At 29.6% G+C, this 14,621-nt stretch overlaps 2 non-coding genes across 2 annotated transcripts; both read right to left on the bottom strand.

Moving 5' to 3' along the window:
• Positions 1–3,953: 3,953 nt before the first annotated feature.
• Positions 3,954–4,037, bottom strand: TRNAL-CAA (transfer RNA leucine (anticodon CAA)). The gene has a single exon. It is a non-coding gene; the product is annotated as a tRNA-Leu (tRNA).
• Positions 4,038–10,386: 6,349 nt separating this feature from the next.
• On the bottom strand, positions 10,387–10,470 carry TRNAL-CAA (transfer RNA leucine (anticodon CAA)). Its single transcript has one exon. It is a non-coding gene; the product is annotated as a tRNA-Leu (tRNA).
• Positions 10,471–14,621: the final 4,151 nt, after the last annotated feature.

Raw genomic sequence — 14,621 nt, 5'->3', positions numbered from 1 at the left:
ATTAATTTTTATACATCAAAAATTTGAAATCAAATTACAGAAACTAATTAACAACAAATAAAAGCAATATACACAAGTTATTTTAAATTTACGAAACTATAGTCCAAAATAAATAGAGATCATAATTTGATGTGAATTACATAATAAAGAAACAAATTGTAGATCTAAATTGAGCCTTTATTTATTTCAAGCCCATTGACTAACATGATATGTTCTAGGTTGTTTTATATTCAACCCAAAGCTTAAAATAAATGGATAAATTACATCCATGACCACTAAACTTTATCTATTTTTATATTATGGCCATTGAACTTCATTTCTTCCCGGTATGACCACTCAAGTTTACACTGTTTAACACCGGTGACCCTTCAATGCCTCAAAACGACCGTTGACCGCTAAAAATAAAAAATCCAAAGCGTTAATAATGTTTTAAGGAACTTTAATTCTTGAAATTTTTTGTTTTGAGGTCATTTAGGTGTTGTTTGGTTAGGAGAGAGAAAGTGAATTTTTAGAGAGAGAAAGCTCCAAAAAAATGTGATTTTCGAAAACAAAAAATGTGGGTCCATGATAAATGTCGTTCTGAACAACTTTAATTCTTGAATATTTTCATTTTGAGGTCGTTAACGATCATTAACGGTCATTTTGAAAAGTTAGTTAAAATTGAGTAGTCACCGATGTTAAAAAATGTAAAGTTCAATGACCATACTGGAAAGAAATGAAGTTCAGTGACTATAATATGAAAATAGGTAAAGTTCAGTGGTCATGGATATAATTTACCCTAAATATTAGGTTTGATTTTGTTCATAGGATAAATAATTTACATTTTTATCTAAGAATCTTCATATTTTAATAATATATTATTTAATCTTTAATTTTTATTTTATTTGTCAGTTTAGTTTCTCAAGTATTTGAAGAGATACTAAATGATGAATATAATAAAAAAAATTAAAAACTAAATAATATATTATTAAAATATGATGTTAATTTTTATTTTATTTGTCAGTTTAGTCTCTCAAGTATTTGAAGGGACACTAAACTGATGAATATAATAAAAAAATTAAAAACTAAACAATATATTATTAAAATATGATGATTAAATTACGTGTTATGTAAAATATAACGATTAATAAATTATTTACCTTTTTTATATACGAAAGTGTATATAATTCTATCAAAATATATATAAAAAAAAAGAATAAAAGTATATTTTTTTATATAAATCCATACTAAAGTTGGTACACAATTCACTAAGAGAAGAAAATAAACCATAAAAGCAAGTAAAAAAATCATAAAAGGCAAACCTACAACAAAAAAAACGAAACACATATTGAATAAAATATTATTAGTTATCTACGTTACACTAATTATGATTTGTGTAGATGAACCATTTCTGTTCATGTTGAATTCGAAAAGGAATAAATCAAAAAAATTATGAATGACATATGCAAGTCAAACGGAAAAGAAATCAAATGAAAATGATGAATTCAAAATAAAATGTAAACAACGAATAAAAAGTGTGGAGCAAAATAATAGATGGAGATCTTGACTGATTATGAAGTGGTAGCAGGACAGGCAGTAAATTTGAATAAATTAGGGATCTTCTTCAGTTTAAATACGTCAGAGGAAGTGAGAAGTGAGATCAAATCGATTTTGGGAGTGTCAACTCCTCTAGATACCGGGCGGTACCTGGGGCTACCTTCGCTTATCGGTCGCTCGAAGCGCCAGATTTTTGCTTTCCTAGTCGACAGACTGCGCAAGAAGTTTGGTGCGTGGGGTCTAAAATTCCTTTCACAGGTAGGGAAAGAAGTGTTACTCAAATTTGTTGCCCAGGCCTTGCCAACCTTCTGTATGAGTACGTTCCTTTTACCCTTATCTAATTGTGATGAGCTGCAAAAATTAATGAATTCCTTTTGGTGGGGTATGAAACCTGAAGGAAGAAAAAACATACATTGGTTTGATTGGGGTAAATTGTGTAGGCCTAAAGACTCAGGAGGGATGGGTTTCAAAGATTTACATATCTTTAACCTGGCAATGTTAGGAAAGCAGGGTTGGAAATTGCTAAAATTCCCAAATACTTTAGTAAGTAGAATGTTCAAAGCTAAATATTTTCCTAGGGATGACTTACTTTTCTCTAAATTAGGTAATAATCCTAGTATGGTTTGGAGAAGTATATGGGAGGGGCTTAGCATATTGAGAAAAGGAACTAGATGGATAGTGGAAAATGGCAGGTCTATTAGAGTTTGGGAGGATGCATGGGTACCCAGTTTAGAGGGTTTTTGTATAAATTCGTTCATGGTCCCTGGAATGGAGAATTTGACTGTGGCTGATCTTTTACTTGAGAATGGGAGAGGGTGGGACATGCAAAGACTAAATGGGTGTTTTAGTGAAACCGAGGTGCAGGATTTTAGCAATATTATTTTGCCATATCATGTAGGAGAAGATATGAGAATCTGGCACTGGTCAATGGATGGTCATTACAATGTGCATTCTGGCTACTTGACTGGCATGGGTGAGGTTGAAGGTAGTAGAGCTCAGGAAGGTTGGAGAAGGTTGTGGAAGTTGATGATTCTCCCTAAACTCAAACAATTTATTTGGCACCTTTGCTCGAGATGTTTACCCACTAGAGCTCGACTGGCTCAAAGGAGAGTTCCGATCTCCACCGAATGCCCAGTATGTGTGGAGCAGGAGGAGACAGATAACCATTTATTTATTGATTGTTGTTTTGCAGGTGACATTTGGCGAATAGCAGGGATTCCTACCCCGCTGGTTGACAATGTGAATTTTGCTGATTGGCTTTTACAAGCTTTATGTGGCTCAAATCAAGATATGATTGTCAGATTATGCTGTGCACTAAAAGCAATTTGGAACCACAGAAACCGAGTCCTTTGGCACATGAGATGGTGGTCGGCAGATACTAGTTGGCAGAGCAGTCTGGAAGCGACTCAGGACTTGAGAGCTTATCAAAAGAAGGCGTCACCCTTAGGCAACAGGAGGATGGAATTGAGCGATCTTCAATCAGCCATGGCAGTAGCCGCTGTCACCAGGGCACCATCAACAGACAGCGCGGAGGGACAGCAGCATCGCAGCACTGCGCGCAACAATCACGAGGTTGCGCATATTTTTGGCGAGAGACAGCACGCGACGATTCAGCAATGGAGAACACCTAGCCCAGGCTATGTCAAATGCAACATAGACGGGGCAATCTTTAAAGAATTGAGAAGCAGTGGTATGGGAGCGGTTATCAGAGACGAAAGAGGAGCCTTTTTATTATGCAGCAGCAGCTTTATCCCAGGTATCAAAGAGCCACGTGTTATAGAAGCTCTTGCTATTCATACGAGTTTGATATGGCTATCTAATATGGGATTTACAGCTGTTGAATTTGAATCTGATGCTAAACTAGTGGTAGATGTTATTCATTCTGAAAAATAGGATATCTCTGAATTCGGAATGATACTAGAGGACTGTCGAGTAGTTCTAAGATCCAATCCAGCTTTTAAATTAGTTTTTATTCCTCGTTTAGCGAATAGTGCAGCTCATTTGGTAGCTAGACTTGCCTGTTCCAATGCTAGCGATTTCGTTTCAACTGTGGTGCCGGAATGGCTTGTGAACACTATTGTTATGGATGTAAATCCATCATTTATTTGATCTTTCTCTTTCTGGTTCAAAAAAAATAATAATAGATGGAAAAAAATAATAGGTTTTATTAGTTTTAGTGTTAGAGCCAAATCTGTATTTCATCGAAAACGTTAGGGTTAAATTTGGTCATTATTCCGATATAATTTAAAACCAAATAAAAATAAAATGTAAACAAAGTATAGAGCAAAATAATAGATGGAAAAAACAATAGGTTTGATTAGAGTCAAATCTGCATTTCACCGAAAACGTTAGGATCAGATTTGGTCATCATTCCAATATAATTTACAATCGGATCAAAATATTAAAGCGAACAAATTTGTCAGAAGTGGGATTTGAACCCACGCCCTCATAAGAGGACCAGAACTTGAGTCTGGCGCCTTAGACCACTCGGCCATCCTGACTTGAGTGTTATACATTTATTTTTTAAAAGGTTAAGATGCAAAAATACCTCTAACGTTTTGGGTCAAAAGCAATTTTACCCCTAACGTCTAAAATGGTGCAATTTTGCCCCTAACGTTTGTAGCCAAAAGCAATTTTACCCCTAACATTGGTAATTTGGGTCAATTTTAGACACTATTATAAAACACAGATATTTTTATTCATTATTTTGCACAAATTGCATATCAATTCATTCTAAAAAAATGATTTCATGTTTTTTATAATTTAATAATAAAATTGGAGATTAATATTTATAAATTCGGTGAATTTTTTGATTTTTTTTGTCTAATTCGTACAAAAGAAAGTATATTTTTTTATTATTTTTTTTCACATCCCAACATATGTTTATGATTTGTTACTGATAAAATGACGTATATGTGAAGTGTAGATGATAAGATTCATGACCAAAAGACAGCTAGATGAATTATTTAATTGACCCAATTTATCAACGTTAGGGGTAAAATTGCTCTTGGCTATAAACGTTAGGGGGTAAAATTGCACCATTTTAGACGTTAGGGGTAAAATTGCTCCTGGCCCAAAACGTTAGGGGTATTTTTGCACCTTAACCCTTTTTTAAATTCTATATAGCCAAAATATCAATTTTAAATTTCATATGTAAAAATTATATTCATATGTTGTTAAAGAAACTATAGTAAAAATTACCTATTTGATATGTGAAAATCATATTTATATGTTATTTATAAAATTATAGTATTGTTCGAAACCAAGGTACGACTCTGCCAAGATACTCAAAATTGAGAATCCACCTCGATTTTCTCTGATTAGTCCCTTTTGACGATTTTTAACCATTTGGGCTCCGTCTAAGCGACCATGAACAAAAACATTTTTATTGTGAATTTATTTTTTCCTGTATTATAATTCACTTTTGAGTTGTTTCAATGTTTTGTTGTTGAGATGTTGATATTTGCACATTTTTAAAGATTATATATTACAATATACGTATTTTTCCATATTAAATAATTTTATATTATTATTTTTAGATAATATAATATATATTTTAATTGAATTTATAGAACAATTTGTTGATTAACAAATATAAAAATACAAATCCAATTAATCATCGATTAATTCCGTATTAATCTTCGATTAATCCCCGAGAGTCATATTTGTCCGACTAGCGTCTAGCGTTTTCTAAAACTTTGGTATAAATATATTACTAAATATATTGAAATAAACACCATAAATTATTTACAATATATTTTTTTATGAAAATTAACAATATTTTTAAATATTACATTTCAATACAATTATATATATTTTGTCTTGGGTAACGTAAATAAAAGGCTTCATACATTATTTGTCCTCTGAACTTGACCAAAAAGCTTAATAAGCTCCCTAAACTTTCAAAGTGTCTCGATAGTCTCTCAACTTGCATAAAATGTTCAGTTAGCCCCCTGAACTTGCGTAAAATATAATCAATTGATAACTCGGTTATAAAAAAGTAAATTAAGTGGGGAAGGTATTCCACGCATTTTATGCAAGTTGTTAGATAATTCAAAAATAGATTAAAAAGGAAGTTATTACTTGCTCAACTATAAAGATTATCTTCTCTAATATTAGAACTGTATACCCGATCTTGGTCATTTTACCTTTTTAAGACGCGTGCAATTCATTTTCCGTATTTAACTTACTTTTTTTACAACTGAGTGATCAATTAATTACATTTTGCATAAGTTTAGATGGCTAAATGAACATTTTATGCAAGTTGATGGGACTATCGGAACACTTTGAAAGTTCAGAGACCAAACAAATTTTTTGGACAAATTCTGAAGGCGAATGATATATTAAGCCTAAATTAAAAAAAAAGAGTTGACTTTTACTTAGCGCATATCTAACGGAGACGATCTTCTTGTTACTTTCTAACATTTGGGAGTAACACACGTGTAACTTATTTTGCGAATAAAATTGGTAACAAACTTTATGGCAGCTTTTTAAAATCAATGGCTCTATAATTTTTTTCGATCCTTTTTGTTTTTTTTTTTTATAGAAATTGGGACGAGACAGAACTTGGACGGGGTGAGCACCCGTGGCCCAAAAACTAACAAACCTTGTTTAATTTCTTTTACTATCTCCCAAATTCCTTTTCCAATCCTTTTTATTTAATTTCTTTGTTTTTGTTTAACTCTCAAAATTGTAACGTAACAAAAACTCTAATGGAATGTTATTTTTTGGTGTAATTTGTGTTTAGGTGGGACCACTTGAAAGTAGGGGTGAGCAAAATAACCGGTAACTGATTACTAAATTGATAACCGAACCGAAATCTTGGTTTGGATCGGTTATTTTAACATCTGGTTTGGTTCGGTTTTAATTTTAGCTTTATTTTGTAATCGGTTATCGGTTCGGTTATTGAAAAAAATTATTGATGTAACCGATAACCAAACCGAATTTGATATAAAAAATATAATTTTATCTATATATATATATATATATATAAATAAAAAGTTCAACCTTAAAAAACACACTTTTAGGTTTATATATATAGATTTTGGTTTAGTAGCCTTTAATTTCTTCAATTGTAATTTTTGTACAAGGATATTATTTTAAAAATAATTATATAAAAATATACAAAAAAAAATTAAATATTTTGAGTTTTCGGTTATTCGATCGATAACCGAACCGAACCAAAAAATTTTGGTTTAATCATATTCGGTTCGGTTATGAAAATACATCAAATTTCGATTCGGTTAATCGACAGTTTGGTTTGGTTAGTAATCGAACCGAACCGATGCTCACCCCTACTTGAAAGTAACCACCACTAAACACGCTCTTATAAATTTACACGTAGCATGACGAGGCCAAAAACCTAAGCAGAAATGTGAAAATACTATCTTTGATTTTTGTTTGTTACAGTAAAGCCTCTATATAGGAATACTATATATAGGAATAACCTCTATTTTGTTATAAAAAAAATTCGGTCCCAACTTGGTAATAACCTATATGACCAAACTCTATTTAGTAATAACCTTCCAATTGTTATACAAATAGCCCGGTCCCAAGTGTATTCCTATACAGAGGTTTTACTGTATAATTAATTAACAGCACGTTTAGACTGCTTGCACGGTAAGGATGTCTTCTTGACACTAGGGGTGCTATAATATGCTTAAGCTGCTTGTAGGATAAAGATGTCTCCTTGACATTAAGGGTAATATATGTCACTAATTGTGTGTATATATGTACATTGGTTGTCAAAATCGGACCAGTCAGAGAACTGGTAAAGACAAACAGTTAAGAGTTTAAAATTCAACCGAGGTTGAATCGGAGTTCAAAATATCAGGTGAAAACTAATATTTTTAGTTTTATTTAACATTTTAATATAGCAAATATTAACAATATCAATAAAAAAATGTATCATAATAATAATATAATGTTCTTTAATATTTGGAAATTAGATTTTCCTCTCAAATCTTTGATTTATTAGCATATTTTGTTCAGACTTAACATGAAACTTGAAAGCTATCAACAGATGAAGAGAATAATTTATAAATAAAAATTACAAAACTAATCCTAGAATAAACTTTGTAGATTGCAAATAGGATATACGAAATTGAAAATAAAAACTAAACTAGAAAGTATAAATATAGAATTAGAAATTAGAAAGTAAAGAGTTGTAGTATCTATGTATTGATATGGAAAAAGTGAAAGAATAACTAAGGACTAAAGTAATAAAGTTATTGACCCGTGAAACCCGTCAACCTGTGACTGGTTTTCCGGTTTCACAGTTCAATCGGCCGATTCAACGGATTTTAAGCGGGTTTCAGTAATGTTGATTTTTTAGTATCTTCGGACCAGTTGGCTTCCATATATCTAGTTGTTTTCTTGTTTCATCAACTTTTCTGGTTATCCGTAATTATGACAAACAGTGAAAGAGACCCCTCGTGTTGCTTAGTTAGTGTTATTTTGGTGGCTCTTTCAGTTAGTAATGCTATTTTGGTGGCGTCTAAGATCATCGACCATAAATTGATTGGCTTGAATTATGTAGATTGGTCCAAAACTGTTAAGATTTATCTTCGTAGTATAAGGAAGAGTCGTTTAACTGAAGCTCCAAAAACAGTTGATGAAGATTGGATGGACGACCATGCTCATTTATTCATTTAGATTGGGAATTTCATTGATATGCACATTGTTGGTGTGTGGTTCAAAACTGTGAGTATGTCAAAGAACTCATGTATTTATTGCAATTTTTATACTTTGGTCGGGGTAATATCTCACGAATAAATGATGTCTTAGTCATTTTACGTCACTATTCGCTGGTTCATTGATATGGTCTGTTTCTTTTACCAATTATTTGTTGTTGTTGTTTGCTGTTACGGTTTGCTGTTGGGAAATGGAAAGAATAGTACGAAAATGAGCAACCAAACATCCTCATGGTACATTTGAAAGTCATTTCTGCGATTTAAAATCCATTACAAGTATTAGATGATAACATATCAATACTCATTACAAAAAAAAAATGTGCAGACTAAACTTTATTTGTTTGTCGGAAAATTTTGTATAGGAAAATATTTTTTTATTTTTGATGTTTGTTTGTTTAGTAAAATATTTCATTTTCCATTAAAACAATTTCCTTACCCGATATTTTTCAAAAACACAATATTTTATGGTAAATTAACCGGATAAATTAATTTTCCAAGAAAAACTATTTTTACCTTATTTTCTGTAATTAAATTCTAAAATATTGTATTTTTTGTTTGATTAGTTAGACACTTTACTTAATTTTTTTATAAGGCACTTGAAATTACAGAACATGTCCTATCATTAAGTATGTTATTTGAAATTTCTTTAATATAAAACTATATAATTTTATTATGTATAAAGTTTATACGAAATTAATACTGAACAACCAAATTCATTCGATTATTCATGATCCAAGTGACAATGTTATGTGTTAGATAATTAATTTATATACCAACAAACACCTCCTTTCATGAATAGTCATGTCCATCGTGAACGGTCGTGTCTGTTCCTGTACAGTCGTGTTCGTTCGTGAAAAGACATATCCTTTTGAGTTCTATTTATATAGAATAGATTGTCAAATACATAACTGGTTAAAGTTGTGAGAGTTGTTGAAAAGGTTGTTCAAAATACTCTTTGTCTGTTCATAATGTTCTTATTTTTCTACTCTGATGATAACAAGTCTACACACTGTTTGAGTTCGCTTGCGTAATCTGTTGTATCCTTGGAGACGATCGTCAATAACGACGACATCTATCTTAAAGAACCTGCTAATACATGCTCCAGATTTGTCTAAACTACATTCTTTTGATTTTCTATGTACTATTAATATATTTTTCTGTATTCGATTTGTTTTTTGGTTAATCGCATCCAACATTCTTAAGATAGACAGTTTATTTTCTAAAGAATCTAACATTCTTAAGTCAAACGTAATTGTTTGTCTAACATTATGTATGTGTATAAACTGAATATTATCATGGTTATAACATTTTGATTTAGAATTTATAAGTTTTATAATTTAAAATATTATATGGAACTATATATGCTTTTTCATAAAAAAAATGTAATATTTTTTAATGGAATAATATATTTCTTTTATAAAATAAATACAATAAATATATACGAATGAAATAACAATTTGTATAAAAAATTAACATTTTGATTTAGAATTTATAAATTTTATAATTTAAAATATTATATGGAACTATATATGTTTTTTATAAAAAAAAATGTAATATTTTTTTAATGGAATAATATATTTCTTGTAATATATAGGTTTCTATATTTTTTTTTTGTTATTATTGTTTTTGTTTTGTCTGTAGCATATATTTTATCTGATCTTTTTTATCCGTTTGAATTGTATCTGCTCTCTATTATTATGTCGTTTATACCTTTCTCGGATTTAGCAAGAGCGGAAACGGTTTATCTTATCCGTGGATCAATAAATTTGCGTGGTTGCAACAGAAAATGACTCAGATCCGAATGTTCGGAATGACCTAAATGATGAAATTTGGATTGCAGATGCTTTTCTACAGATTTCGATTTACGAAAAATATATGTTACATTGTTGTTTGATGTTTTTTATATTTTTTATGGTTTTATTTACTCTTTGTAGTCTTTTTCATTTTTTCGTGGATCTTGTATTGGCTTTAGCCTTTTACTTGTGTGAAGTTTTTTTCTTTTTTATTTTGCTTGTTGTACTTCTTCTATCACGTAATGAAAATACAAGCATTTATCTCAAAAAAAAATATATTTCTTTTATAAAATAAATAAAACAAATATATACGAATGAAATAACAATTGGTATAAAAAAAAAGTAATAAATATATTAATTAAAATTGTCAGAAGTGGGATTTGAACCCACGCCCTCGTAAGAAGGCCAGAACTTGAGTCTGGCGCCTTAGACCACTCGGCCATCTTGACTTGAACATTTTACATTTATTTTTCCAATTATATAACCAAATAATAAATTTTAATTTAATTTGTAAAAGTTATATTTATATGTTGTTTACAAACTATAGTAAAAATACCTATTTGACTATAGTAATTTTTTCTCAAAAAAAAAAAAAACCTATTTGATATGTGAAAATTATATTTATATGTTATTTACAAAACTATAGTACGAAATATATTGAAATAAACACCATAAATTATTTACAATATATATTTTGTTATGAAAATTAAGAAAAAAAAATTAGAAAAAAACTAACATTTTTTTAAATATTACATTTTAATACAATTATATAATTTCTCTTGGGTATCGTAAATAAATAAATACAATAATTAAGTTTTGCTTATAAATTTATATAAGCTCTGCACATGCTATTTTCACATCGAACTTGTACCGTACTAAAAGAACTATTTTAATTTATACTATTTATATGAACGGTAAAAGAAATACATCAAATTAAAATTTAATTAATTAATTCCACAAAATTTAATAAACATATTCTTAACAAAACAAAAAAAAAACATTTAATAAAATAATAAAAAAATCATATATATGTATATAAGGATGGGATGGGATGGGATGGATAGGCTGATTTGAGCTTTTGAGGCAAATCTCAAAGCCAACCTACTTAATGTGCGGAGTTAAACGGTTTGAACCGAGTTGAGTAAAACATCAAATATGCATATTCAACTTCAATCTATTTTGGAATGGTGGGACGGACAATAGCTCTACTATTGAGCATCATAAACTTCAAACGCTATCTGCCAGTGAATCTTATAACCATTCTAACATACTAATCTGATATAAGTTTGATGCAAGAATAAAACAAAACTATTTCGTAACTAATAGTTTATTCGAGGAATGGATATCCTAATAGAAACCCTCAAATTCTCAAGAAGTTTGGTAATTCGAAACTCACAAATTTATTAATAGTAACATTATTCAATACAATGAGAGCAAGCCTTTAAATAGGTAAAAAGAGTAGTAAAAGCAGCAAAAATTAAAATATAAAAGTAAACAAGAATCCTATTTAGTGACAGACTCCGAAAGAAATAAGGACAACTTAAAAAAAAAACGCCTAGAAACATAAAATTGCAAAATTAAAGGCCTTAAGGCCGCATTTGGCTAAAAAAGACCAAAAGTCACGGAGAAATGGTGTTTTGCTCCTAGGCCATTTCCATGTAAAATAGGATCCGAAATCACAAAAAACTCGACACTACGCAATTTGACAGAATTTACCGATTTACCACTAGATCATATTTTTCTAAAAATCAAGTTGCTTAATTTTTTATGGGATAAGGGTTAAATTTAACCCTAACGGTTCAAGTTAAGTGCAGACTTAGTCCTAATATATGAAATGGTGTAAATTTAACTCTAATGTTTCCAAAAAAATCAATTTTAGCACTACATTATTAAAAATTTAAAAATACTGGTTTGACTATTACTTAACTGTCATATCGGATCTTCCAAACAAGTTTGTCGATAAATTGAAGCAGTTTCGTACATTTTTGGTTGATTTTTTGTAACTATATTAATAACACATTAAATATTTTAGGCAGTTTGACAAAAAAATGTATTATAATTAACTTATATATAGTAGATTCAATTTTTGACATTTTAACAGAATTTTTGAAATTTGTTAGTAATACACTAGGGGTTTGTTTGATTTAGCTGTTAACTGATAGTTGTTTCTGTTGTTGTTAACAATTAGCTGTTTTAGTTAGTTGTTTACTGTTGTTGTTAGTTATTTCTTATTAGCCGATTAATTATTAGTGTTAGGTAAAATTGTGATGAATTGTTGCTGTTAATATGTAAAATATCTAACATAGACATATTTTGAAATTTTCTAATTTAAGGTTATTGATGGTCAAAATTGATAATGTCAACCTAAAAGTTCTTAATTTTACTAACGGTGAAAACCCTAATCATTTTTTAGCAGCAAAAAAAAACTATAAACACTTATTTGTAAATCGGTGAAACCACAGAATTATATTTAAAATTTTCGCAATAAAAAACACAATACAAATTAATAAACATAATTTAAATAACTAAATCAAAATTTTATTCAATCGGGCAAAATATTATTCTTTCAGCAATAATGTTATAGAAATATGAATAATATTAAAGAATAGATATGTTTGAAAATTAGAAAAATAATTTTGTCAGAAACAAATATAAACAAAAAACTTTTCACCAAAAAGCTTAAAAACGCTACAGTTCTAAACTTTGTTGCTGTATAAATCTACCTAATATTACATTTCTTACAGTTTGGAGCAGGAACGGTCCTGACAATTTAGGGATTCTAGGCAAAATAAGTAATAAGGGCCCCTTAAATATAGACCCTGTTGGGCAAATAGTTGTTAGCTGATAGCTAATTACATTAGTTGTTAGCTGATTACATTTTTTATTAGCTAATTTGACTAGCTAGTTGTGTAAACTTGTTTGGTAAAACTTAACTGATTGTTAATAGTTGTTTGTGTAAAATGACAAATAAGGACATGGTAAAGTCTTTATTTAGGGTTAGATGACAATAAATAGGGGTAAAAATGACATTCAAAAGAAATGGAGCAATAAGCTAATTGAAAAGACTCATAAAATTAGCATTTTCAAAATTAGCTTTTTGGACCCAATAAGCCATTTCAAACCTCTCTCTACCAAACACCATTATTAAAGGTTTGACTAGTCAAAACCTTTACAGTGGCTCAAATCTCTAATTCTGTCCCAAAAAGTTCTTTACCAAACAGAGTCATAAAATTTACTAATTAAAATGTAAAGATTAAACAGACCTTTTAATTTTTTTTATCAATGAGCTTTCAAAAAAATTTACGTTGATTTTATCACTATCTATATTAAAAAATCATTTCATATATACATATAAGTTATAACACTAAATTTTTTTCTTAAAAAAAACACTAATTTTTTTTGGGTCCCCTCCGGCCATGGGCCCTAGGCCTAGGACCGGCCCTGGTTTGGAGTGAAACATAAACCCTCCTTCGAAAAACTGAAACAAACACTTCCTAAGCCTCTAATCAATTTTTTGAACGCAATTAGGGTGTGAAAATAAAAATATACCAATAATTCTATTTGCATTAAATAGAATTTGAATCACAACATAAATGAATCGTTTGGAGTGAACTTTAAATGTTTTTTTTGAAAAACTGAAACAAACACTTTTTAATATGTTGATCATTTTTTAATTCATTAAATCCTCGATCTTTTAAATAAATACACTAAATCCTTGATCAATTATTTTTAAACACATTAAATTTATATATTTGACACGACAATTATGTAAATACTTCAAACTCCGTCTGAAATTAAACCATTAAGAAATTATATCAATCAAAAATTATATCAATCAAGATGTTAAAACATAAATATATGGCTTAAAGCATTATTTGGCTATGACTTATCTAAAATTGTGCCATTTGGCTCCTGACCTATTATTTGGTCACATTTGGCCCTTGACCTATCTCATTTGGTGAAATTTCATCCAATTTGTATGAATACTTAACGGAATTGTTATCTCATTTATAAGTAACGATATTTTGACACTTGAACTTGAAACGTGATATTTCTTAAGGTTTTTTTTCCACATTATGTGGAAACAATTAATTAGATTAAAAAAAAAGAAAAAAACAAAAAACAAATTCTAAACTAAAATCTATTAAGTTCAAGTGTCAAAATATCATTACTTATCAATGAGATAATGATTCGGTTAAGTTTGAATCCAAATTTGATAAAATTTCACCAATTTGAGATAGATCATGAGGCTAAATGTGACCAAATAATAGGTCAGTGACCAAATGATAAAATTTTGGATAGATCAAGGGTCAAATAGTACTTTAAGCCTAAATATATCGACAATTCTATTTATGCTAAATAGAATTTAATTCACAACATAAATTAATCATTAATTAAGTGTGTTAAAATTAGGGGTGAGCATGGTCCGGTTTGGTCCAAAAACCGAACCAAACCGAATTGGAACGAACCAAATTACTTCTATTTTTTAGGATCAAATCAAACCAAATTATAATTCGGTTTGGTCTGGATCGAACCAAATTATTTCGGTTCGGTCCGGTTTGGTTCATGTTTGGACCAAACAAAGCACACTAAAGACCTA

This window comes from Euphorbia lathyris, chromosome 1 (genome assembly GCF_963576675.1).
Source record: "Euphorbia lathyris chromosome 1, ddEupLath1.1, whole genome shotgun sequence".
In the NCBI taxonomy this organism is placed as follows: Eukaryota; Viridiplantae; Streptophyta; class Magnoliopsida; order Malpighiales; family Euphorbiaceae; genus Euphorbia; species Euphorbia lathyris.
The sequence above is the reverse complement of the archived record's forward strand: the minus strand, read 5'-3'. Positions and strand labels throughout refer to the sequence as shown.